The sequence below is a fragment of the Lactuca serriola genome, chromosome 6, assembly GCF_051521515.1.
Source record: "Lactuca serriola cultivar US96UC23 chromosome 6, Lser_US96UC23_V15, whole genome shotgun sequence".
NCBI classification, from domain to species: Eukaryota; Viridiplantae; Streptophyta; class Magnoliopsida; order Asterales; family Asteraceae; genus Lactuca; species Lactuca serriola.
In genome coordinates this window covers 81,305,085-81,316,824 of record NC_136413.1, presented here as the reverse complement: position 1 = coordinate 81,316,824, position 11,740 = coordinate 81,305,085, and the positions used below count along the sequence as shown (strand labels likewise).

Genomic DNA, 11,740 nt, shown 5'->3' with positions numbered 1-11,740 from the left:
GTAGATTCCCCCGGGAGACCCTTCGCACCTCGCACATCAGGTTCGTGAACCCAGAGAATAGAACTCATGAGGCTGACCACTATAACCAGGTATACTGCTGGCATACATCAAGTATTGGCAGTTAAGCCAAGCATGAGCTCTACTACGGACCTCTTCGCAAAACACTTTCACCCGATTCCATAACATAGCAGTCGGAGTCAAGAGAATCACTGCGGGTTGAGCCAGTAAAGTTCCGAGTGATGAGACCCTATACCCACTAGATTTGACCGAGACCGAGAAAACTCAGAACCTTCGGAAGATTAGTGCAGTAGATGCTCTTACTACTCAGGCACCTTGCCCACCCTGTTATAGACAGGTAGTGCCTATCATCCTCCACCCTCTTGCATAGAGGAAATTGTCATCATCCCGTAGACGATAGACTTCATTCTCCGAAGTGAACACTAGAATACCGAGAACCACAGGATAACCTCCGCAGCCAAGAATACTTGGTCAAGTGCGGAAGTAGTTGCGTTAAAACGCATAACCCAGATCCCGAAGAGATTATAGACTTGACACTAGCCTTGGTGTTAGTCGAAGGGTTATGCAGGAACATACGCTTTCCGCACTAGAATAAACCAAAGTCTTAGAGATTCATTGGACTAATTAGGTGTTCCACGAATACCATCTCACGCAGAGAGAGTAGAACCACCTCCTGAGATAGTCCAACACTCGTCTGGTGAAACCCTATCTCCCCGACCCTCAGGGTTTCCGTATCTCGAGAGCCTTTAATTGCAGATTTATTTCGTACAAGCTTGAGATAGACACTCTACAGCAAACCGATAACCATAGTCATGCAACCCACTCGACGATCTATAAAGTCTCTATCAGCCAGTTGACAGAAAACACAAAACCAAAGACCACTCAAGATTTCTAAGAACCAACCTGAAGGACTACACTACCAGTACGGGAGAGAACGATAGGAACTTCGGAGTGGCGATCATGCCAGTGATGATCTTGTCATAGAAGTACACTATGTTCTGAGTACTGAAAAGCTCTACCATTTCGAGAGCTAAGGACCATATGGGAATCCCCATGGAGACTTGGTCCAACCCTTTTCAGGCCAGTACTACCTTCGGATATACCACAAGATTCTCACCCGATCGATCCACTTCTTAGACTTGATATGTGATTTCCCGACATCACTCTTCATGCCTCACTCACCTTGATAGGAACCGTTGAGAACCCTGACTTCATAGATACACCAGTCGGAACCCACTAGCAACACAAGACGGAATCCGCATCCCGTACGTGAAGGTCTGTCGGAATGACAAACACAGACTAGAGTTCACTTAAGAATGCGAGGACAACTGTATAGGAAGTACTCTCTTACCTCTACTTGGCCAGTCATACCTACTTCCTTGCCTAGACCTGAATTTCGGGACGAAATTCCCTCTAACGGGGGGATGATGTGACAACCCAAGTTGTTCCGTTACATTTCCCCGTTACCGTTAACGGAATATTCCAGTTTATAAAAGTTCTGTTAATTAGAGGTCGTCAATTTAATAAACATTCCATTTGTTTACAGTTAATATGTCGTTAAGTCGTGATAAAAGGAAATAAAAACACATAAACACATATTTGCATTTAATTGGAAAAAGTTAGTTTTTATTATTACGACCACTAAAACGGGTGCGACCAAAAGCCCTATATAACGGCAGTATTGGGTAGAATTCCACTGAGCTCCAACTCCCACCCATATATATAGGGGAGTAAACTCCATTTGGAGCTTTTCCACCCTCTCTCTCTATACTCTCTCTCTAGGCTCGTTTTCGACTCAAAAACCGCGATTTCCGACTCCTAAATGTAAGACTATCAACCCTAACTTGTTCTATGCATACATTATTGTCTTTTTAGCCTAAAAATCACAAGATTGAGACATGAAAAAGGAGTTTACGGCCTAAGTGCCTCCTTAGGCCGTAAACCCCCAAAAGATGGCCAAAATGACTCAAGAATGTCCCTAATGGCTTGGGAATAAATCAAGGGAATTGCCTAGGAGTGTTTAAACATTAAATCACAATGATTTAGGGAATAAAAGAGAGTTTACGGCCCAAGCACATGCTTAGGCCGTAAACCCCTCAAAACCATGTCAAAAAGCCCCAAACACACTCTTAAAACACCCTTAGGCTTCATACATAATTTAGGGACTTAGTATTTGGGGTTTGGATCAATTAAACACATCAAAATGAAGGGGAAAAAGGAGTTTACGGCCCAAGTTTATACCAAGGCCGTCAACACCCCAAAACATGCCGAACGTGTGGTTTTTGCCCCCCAAATGACCTTAGACAATTTCTATAAAATGCTAGGAAGGATTTAAGGGCTTAAACTCAAAGAATGGTGGGTGTATGAGAGTTCACGGCCAAGCCATAGAGCTTACAGCTGTAAACTCTCAAGGGTTGGTCATTTGGACCATAAACTCTAAAGGAGACCCCTTTTGGAACCCCAAACACCCCTGTAGCCTTGAATAAATTACTAGAAGTGATATAAGGGCTTGAAACTTCACAAAACTCAAGGGATGAGAGCTTACGGCCGTAAACTCCCTTAGGAGTTGTCCCTAGGCCGTAAACTCCATTATAGTGCCCTTAAAGACCCTAAACCCACTCATGCCTTTTGGAATTGGACCTAGAATAATTCCATGAACATGTAGAAGCCTTAAAATACACTAGATACCCTCACCATGAGTTTACGGTTGTAAACTCATGGTGAGTAGTCCTTGGGCCGTAAACTAAGTGTTAAGGGTTTACTCTCGGAGAGTAAACTCCATTCCTTAGCCATACACACCTTTAAACGCTACCCGGGGCACCCAAACACTTATCTAATGTGTTTTCCGCTCCTTTGAGTACGTATACTTGTTTAATTAGTATTAAATATACTAATTGTATGTGAACATATGTCATCATATGTTAAATAGGTCATTGTGTGTGTTCGAATCCTTGCGTGACACCGAACGCCCAAACGGCACTTTCGTTGGACCTACTTACACCAGGTGAGTTCATACCCCTGAATGAACCTTTTAAATGTTTTTACATGTTTTATAGGGGGGAATACAAGTTAAACATGCCAGTTATCATATCAATCACATGTGATTGATAACCCGCATGCACAAGATTTTACCACTATACACTGTTTTACCGAGTAGGACACTATAATGGTTTTCAATTGTTCAAAACTCTTAGTTACACTGTTTTAGCTAAATCCATTTTAAACTGGTTTATAAAGGTTCCAAAGATTTTAAAGGCTTTCAAACTTATTTTACCAAGAACACCAAATGCGATTTTCCTAAATATAAAGGTTTCCAAGGTTTTCATCAAAGTTCCTTTCACGATGTATACTTTTACTTATTTAAAACTCCTACTTGATAACGCATTTCTTTCGTGATACACTTATACCTGATGGACGCTTATACTTATTCACACTCTTACTTAGTGATATGATTCTACTTCACTTATACTTGATATCGCCTCTACTTCACTTATACTCGATACGCTCTTACTTCACTTATTGTCGTCTCTACTTCGTGATACACTTATACTTGTTCGACACTCCTACTTCACTTGCGACCGCTCCCACTTCACTTGTTAGACACTCCTACTTCACAAGAATTACTTCTACTTGATACACACTCAGTCGTAGTTAGATGTATGTTTGTGCTCATATAGGTACATATAAGTCATGATTGAAAGACTTAGGAAGGCTCGTCCGCCCTATTTCCTTTTCTTTGTTGAGATGTGGTCTGGTGGGATCGGATGGCCGTCTGAAGGTCGTTTGATTCATTAGTTATATATTATGTATATGAGTATGGACATATAGGAAATTCTCTAGTCAGTTCAGTTAAGAGTCTCTACCTCTAGTATACACTTACATTAGAAACCCACTATTTGGAAGTCTCTACCTCTAGTTCAGCACTTACACACTACCCATTATTTGGAAGTCTCTACCCACTATTTGGGATGCATCTTTAGGACACGGATTTCTCCGTCGTCTAGTTGGTAACCAGAATCTCTTGTAGGGAGAGCGGACATTGTGTGTATAGATCTATATGGGATTGACAACCCCACACCCAGACTGCTAGCTACAGTCCCGGCCTACCAAGCCAACGGGTGAGAAATGTCACATTTTATAGACGCTTGTAGGGCGTCTGGTACTCTAGTCAGTATGGTTACGAGTATCCCGGGTTACCTTATAATTCTTTGGCCTTAAGGTAACGGTATCACACCGGCGATTTACACTGTATGCTGGTAACACTTTTTCAGAGTCACACTGTTTTGACCTTACAAGATGTATCTTTCATTTGATACTATCTGGGGTCTGTTTTCTCTGTTTTGACCTTACAAGACCTATCTTTCATTTGATACTGTCTGGGGTCTGTTTTTCACTATTTTAGACCTTACCAGCGGTACCTTTCATTTGGTACCTTCTGGGGTCTGAGTCTTTATTCGTTAGATTTAACCAGGCATGTCGTTTGTTCGATACTCTCTTGGAGTCTATGATTCCTTGCCTTAGTCAGCAGTCCTCACTGCTGAGGCATATGTTATTCCCTGATGTTGTTTGCTTTCCTCAATAATCAAATTCAGTATTTTGATAATGATAGCAATTTAGGGAAAATGACTTTTTACCACATAACACTGACCAGTCTTGGTAGAAGGCTGCTTTATTAAAGAAAATATAGGATTTTCTGGAAAGAACTCTAATTCACAGTAAACACTTAAACTACTACTTTATAAAGTTATTTGAATAAAATGTCACTAAATGCTTATGAACTCACCAGCCACTACTAGAAAAACAGCCTTTTACGACGCTCATTGCGCGTCGTAAAAGGCTCAGATGACGCGCAAATGCGCGTCAAGGAAGGCCCTGTCATAAAGAGAGACGACGCGCATTTACGACGCTCATTTACGACGCGCAATTACGACGTGCTCTTACGACACGCAATGCGTATCAAGGAAGGCCCTGTCATAAAGGAAGACGACACGCATTCGCGTGTCGTAACCTTACGACGCGCATGTTAATGACACGCAATGTGTATCAAGAAAGCCCCTGTCAAGAAAGGCCATGTCATAAATGATGATGACACACATTTTTGCGTATCATAATTTTAAATGTTTAAAAGAAATATTATTTATAGATTTACTTATTTTCAAATTAAACTTGTATTTAATTTTTCATAATAGAAAATAAAATATCATATACAAAAAATAGAATCCATTGCTTAAATTTAATGTCATATAATTCTATTTCTTACAATATATAAATTTGCATCTAATCTACAATGTACATGAAATTCCAACTAAGTAAAGTTGCATCTTGCCTTTCATAATTCATTAAGACTAATGCTCCAAACAGCTGATTATATGGATAAGCAGTTGTACATTGGCCCATCTCATTCAATAATGACTTAGCCAAATTCAACTCCAAGTCTTTACTACATCTTGCTGATAATGCTGCAATATTTAAATCAAGTGGCTTCATATTCCTTGCTTCCATCAACTTTACCTGATGCAAAAAATACACAAAAACAAAAATAACATTGTAGAGGAAGGGGTAATTTGGGAAAATGTGAAGGGTATAATATAATAAGATTGCAAATACTTAATACCACCTTCATGCCATCATGGAAACCTGTTGTGCACAAAATACAATGAATCAAAACCTTATAGTTATCCCTACATATCAAATTACTCGTTCAATAACATTTATTAGAAGAAATGACCTGAAGTAAATCAAACTGAACTCTCCCTTCCAATGTAACTTCTTTACTTTCCCTTTGTACCATACTGTCTACGATGCAAAACCAATATTGGAAAATTTCAGCATCATGAAGACCTTTCTTTATCTTAATATAAAAAAAAGCTAGTTATGTTTAATTCTGAATTTTGCTGAAATAAGTCAAATGATATATCTTAACAAAACATTTATAAATCAAGTGGTTAAATAACTAATTTCCTATTATACACAATAACAAAAGAGACCACTCTCGAAGGTGGAAAGCTTTGTAGGATAGCACTCACATCAAGGAGTGATGGATTCAGGTCATATATGCATGCCCATTTTTAATTTAGAAGTGTGCACTCCACACTTGAACTCCCTACCCCTTAAACAAGCAAAAACTAATTTTTTTTTCAGTGAAATTTGCCTTGTGTTTCTATTACATTGCTATAGAGTTTTCAAATAGCAAGGATTTACAATAAACAAATTAATTCTTTCTATTTCTATTACAGCACAACAGTCAACAATGTACTATCATTAATAAAGTTTTTCTGCAATTAAGGCATTGTCCTTTAAAAAACCACCAAATCCTGTATTAGCATTGTATTTTTCTTATTAGGTACTTTGAAAAAGCCAGCCAATGAAATTATAGTAGTGAAAATTGGGATGATAGATTTTTCAAAGTAGAAAATAAGATTGTTTAATTAAGAAATGCATGGAAGTATGTTGGTATTTATTGCATTTAAGAAAAACAGAGACACCCGAATGAAGAGCGAAAAAAGAAATTAAGAAAGATGAGAGTGAGAGTGATAACCTGTGTTGCGACAAGACTGACATCGTCGTTCTCGAACATTAATGTGCCTTTGGGTTTTAGTAAGTTGGGTGAGCGACACCATTCAATTCAAGCATATTTTCTTTGTTACGTTGTAAACAGGCCCAAAACCACCTTGTCCAAGCATATTTTTCTCTGAAAAGTCCTTAGTAGCAGCTATTATGCTTTCCAGCTCAAAATATGTGAAAAAGTTGATTACTTTAGTAAAGCTTACAGTTAACAGGGTATCAGGCAAGGAGTTTAAGCTTATGGGTTAGTGTGTACCTCAAAGATAAGTCAAAATAAAGTCTCAAGAAGAAGGATAAAAAGGTAAATGTTGTGAAGGGTATATTGGTCAGAATACTTTGAAGAAGGCAAGGTGTTGTTTGGCCTGAAAAAGATAAATACAAGGTTAAGCATGACAATCTAATTACACTGTAGGATTGTCAAATTTCATCACAATGGAATTAAAGCTTGTTTTACAATACCACCAGACTTAGGTGAAATCAAAATCAGAAACCTAAAAAAATACTCATAATTGCGTGACAACTAAATCCTTGCATTGGAAATCAGAAATTGTTGTTCCATCCTTTCCGATAATTGAACCAGCTTTAGCATTTGATGCAAGAAACCTCAGATATGTTATATCTATACCATCTTGAACGAAAAATGAAATGTTACTAAGACATAAAGACTATGAGACTCAAGTTTTTGTAATGTTTTAAAAAAAAGGACATTTCATTAAAGAATCAATGCCTAGCAAGGCGCAAGGCAGGGGCAAAAAAGGGAAAAAAGAGGTTACCAATTCTGGTGTTTACAACTTACAGTGAAAAAAATTAATAATTAAGTAAAAAAATTAATTAATTAATTACCTAAATCTCATCTCCTATCTGATACTCTCTTTCACTACAGACCCCATAATTCATCCTTCTGTAGTGGGTTTCTTCACAGGGGGGTGTTCCAACACTCGACAATAATTTTACCTCCAGAAAAGGCTACTCATGAAAATTATCTGTATCTTTTTTATTTTGGATCTCAAGAATGAAAAGTAATAAAGAGATCCTTCAAATATTTAATGAACAAGTAGCAGCAAAACACTGAACCATGAGAATCATAGAAACTCAAGGCCTAAATGTACAAAAATTTTAATGCATCAGCTATAGAGTGTCTAACTAAAACACTTGACTTGTCCATAAAAGTTGAAAACGTTTCAAGTGAAAAAGATAAATATTAATTTTATGTTTAGTTTAGGAGGTCAAAGGTAAATAGTGAGAATTGCAATCTAAACACCTGAACATTATACATGGACAAGTAGCATAACATGAAAAACTGATTATTCAGAGTCCAGTAGAATGTTGTGCACCCTTGCCATTGAGAAAAGGAAATCAATGACATGTGGTAGTCAAATAATAAATAGTTCAAGGTTATATAAAGTTCATTGGAGGAAATAGTTCAAGGTTATATAAAGTTTATTGATGCATATCCTGCAAGTGAAGACATACGACTTCAGAATTCAAAAAGAGTAAAGTACCTTGACAAGCCTAAAAAGATTGAATAAAAGCAATGAACAATCCTCTGCTGTTCATATATTTGCATTGTTCCTCCAAACAAAACCAAAAAAAATCAAAGATTATTCTTAATAGATATTGTTAAGAAAAATATTAACAAAAAGAAACTCACCTAGAATCAAAAAGTAGAGAAATCGACCTACACATGAGGATGCGCCAATTAGAAAATATTAACTTTTAAGCAACAACTTAATAAATAGTATAGTTGCTAAAGCTTTGACAATATGGAATATGACCATGCTAATATAAATCAACAATACCTTGGCACGTGGCTGTTCAAGTAAGCTAACAAGAAAATGGAGACTGATATTCTCTAAATCACATCAACAGCTGCTCCAGACCTGATATTCTCTGCATCACATCGACATCTGGCTGTAAAATCAATTAGTGTAAAACTGCAGTGATCTTCATCTAAAAACAAAGTACCCGCTTCCCCATTTAGAAAGTTAGAGACTAAAACTGCAGTGATCTGAATTTTACCATTCATAAACCAGCCACACAAAAGATCAGCACTACATATGGCATTAGTATACTCAGACAACATTGCACGCAACTTAGCAGAACCAATGGATTTGGCATTTCAACAAATATCAAAAAAAATTGTTAAAGGAAAGCGCCACGTTATTGAACTATGATCTCGAATTTCAGTAATCCCATTCAATCCATTCATGTAAACATTGAGTACAAACGTAGCAATGCATATTGCATAGTCAAATGTAGTAATTTATTCGGACATATTTCTCAATAACTCCAAAATTGAAGCTCCAGGACTAGCAATTCTCACTTAAAATACAATAAATGATATGACAGAGCATAAATGATTGATTGATTGATTACTTACATGAATAAAAGCCATAGTATGATTGATATGAACAGGAACGTAAACAAGAAGTTGACCAGAGACATTTCTACACAGCAAATCCTTTTTTGTTCTACACCCAATTCATCCTGCTTCTTGTTGTTGATGATGAACAACAATACCTTTCACTACACATCATCATGAAAATCCTAAAACCACTGAAATCGAATTGAAGTCCTTTGAAGAAGAAAGAGATCGCAAAGGCTCATAATTCATAACAATTGGGGAAGGAAACCGGTGGGAATATTATTGAAGGGGAAGTAAAAAGGGTCAAAAGAATGCACGATTTGTAGACCATTGAGACTGTCTAGACTCCACAGAAAAGCCCAAAATTTTGGTAATTCCTTTTTCCAGAGCAGGAACTTCAGAATCCAGAGAATCACTTCTTCGTTGAATTGTACTTAATGCATTATACTTTGTACGTTACCATACGCTTAAGAGTAGAGCCTAAATTTATGGTAGTTTCTTTTTCCAAAGCAAAAGAAGAAAGTCTAGAACACTAACGCATTAACACTTATATCTAATACATTGAATGTCGTACATTATTCTATCCAAATATTTTTCTTTTTTTGTTTACTGTGTGTGCAAAAGATGCAAGCTTCCTAACCTCAGCCTTTTCTTGAACCAACTCTCCTTCTCTTTGTGTCAATTAACCTGATAAAGCTTCAACGTAATCATAAACATCAAAAATGAACATTTTTACATGTAAAACCAAGAAAAAACTATAACTGAAAGGATACAACTTTAGAGAGAAGTACAGATTTCGAATGTAGAAAAGCAACTTGGGCCATAGACATCGACATTAAAAAGACATCGCTTAATTGAGACCAAGTACAGATTGTGAATGCAGAAAACAACCTGGGTAAGAAGCATTTGAGACCAAGTAAACTTTAGTTGCTGTACGTTGAACTTGCTTCTTGAAAGAAACCCCCAAATATATTGCCTTAATTGTTGTACATTCGGAGACTGGGATCCTCCTCCAACCACCATCCTCCACCGCCTCCTCCGATTTTCATGGACCCGGTCCGCTGCTCCAGCCTCCGAGCGGAGCCCTCAAGTCGATTAAACCTCGGTGGTCTGGAATATCACGTGATGCAAGTCAGCGAGGATGTGAGCCTGAAGAGGGCCCTCAATTCTTATCTCTACGCTAGAGTACTTGATCTGAGATACGAGCTTGGTTGCATTATTCATTTAGGATAAACAAAAGGGATTCGGTAGTGGTGGAGGAGAATTAGGGTTTAGAGAGAAAAGGAGAAGCAGAGAGTGAAGGTTGCCGGCTGGTGGAGAGGATGAATTCGTTATTCCTTCCCGAACAGCAACAACGTGATCAGAGAATGAAACCTGCAATGAGGTCTAGGGTTTACATGGAAACCTAAAAGATGGATGCGTTTTCGTTATTCCTTCCCGAACAGAAACAACGTGATCAGATAACGAAATCTCCAAATGAGGTCTAGGGTTTACATGGAAACCTAAAAGATGGATGAAACGCGGGGTTTTTAACTTTTTAGGATTTCATTTCCCCCTGCTATTAAAGGATGGAACACGCGTTTCATTAAAGTTTATAAAACGACATCCTTAGACGACACACATGTGCCCTCCCTGTTTTTTTTTTGTTTTGTTTAGACACTAATTTAAGGGCACGCAATAATGCATGACCAAAATCCTTAAATCTTTTGAAGAAATGACACTTTTTTAACGTCACTCTCTTTTGCGTAACATAAATCTCCGAGTGTCGTTGTTTGCGCGTCGTAAAAGGGCCTTTTTTTTGTAGTGAGCATTTGCAAAAATGCTGATACTCTCTTTTTAAATAACTTGTATTCTCAGGTTAGCATTACACAGGTACACCCCCGGAGCTGTTGATGAAGATAGCTTAGTGCCATGCCGTACTTACTTATATTTACTTGTATACTTTGAATTGTTGTAATGTAAACCATGTAAAATTATTACTATTAATGCAATGTTTTGTTGTACTTTGATTACTCTAATGCATGTGTTGTGATACTTGACATGACGTCATCCACCCCAGAACGTTTCCGCCGTTTCGGTTTTGGGGTGTGACAGGTAGTTACCTATATTACTGATTCCCTGAGAAATAGAAGTGGTTTCGAAAAAGTGTCAACAATAAAGTTGGTGATTTCATAAGTGTTTTGTATTGAAAAGTATGTCTTTTTGGTAGAAAATCAATGAACGTGGTTTTCAGGCAATTCAATATTTTCCATATATAGTTTGAAAAGTTCCCAATGTTGGAGGGCGTTAGTATCTTTCGTAATTGTATGTAAAGATAAGTTTGTACTCAAAATAATGTAAATACTGAATGCATGTATAAATCTCGTAAATAAAGTTTGTTTTTATACTTCCATCTGACTCTTATAACCATGCTATTGACACAGACTGCCTGTAACAACATTCTTCAGGTGTTGTAGTGTTATGGCATTTGTCACCCCAGACCTGCCGGTCTAAATGTAGCTAACAATTTAGGTGCGGGGTTGTCAATCCCGTATAGATCTATAAACAAGTATCACGCTCTCCCTCCAAGAGATTATGGCTTATAATACAGGACTTGAAATGCATACATAAGAGTACGTTGAAGTTTGAATATCTCACATTACTTAGTATAAATAGATTTACAATAAGAAAGTCTTTGTTTCACTTTAGATGAAAGTATTTCGTTTTTAATGATGTATACGTAAGAATGTAAGAATAACTCGCAAACTATAACCATTATAGTTTTTTAGAAAGTATGTTCCATTTGGTGAAAAT

General features: G+C 37.4%; 1 long non-coding RNA gene across 6 annotated transcripts; it reads right to left on the bottom strand.

Annotated features, from left to right (window-relative positions):
• Positions 1 to 5,221: 5,221 nt before the first annotated feature.
• LOC145059343 (uncharacterized) lies at positions 5,222 to 10,494 on the bottom strand. 6 transcript variants are annotated; one of them, XR_013686743.1, is made up of 9 exons: positions 8,963 to 10,494; positions 8,382 to 8,472; positions 8,234 to 8,260; positions 8,085 to 8,154; positions 7,426 to 7,548; positions 6,839 to 6,944; positions 6,557 to 6,746; positions 5,747 to 5,814; positions 5,222 to 5,655 (listed from the first exon to the last, which is right to left on the bottom strand). It is a non-coding gene; the product is annotated as an uncharacterized LOC145059343 (long non-coding RNA). The 6 variants fall into 6 exon arrangements; XR_013686744.1 differs by having other exon boundaries at positions 6,557 to 6,738; XR_013686745.1 differs by lacking the exon at positions 7,426 to 7,548 and having other exon boundaries at positions 5,222 to 5,529; positions 5,636 to 5,655.
• Between the last annotated feature and the right edge of the window lie 1,246 nt (positions 10,495 to 11,740).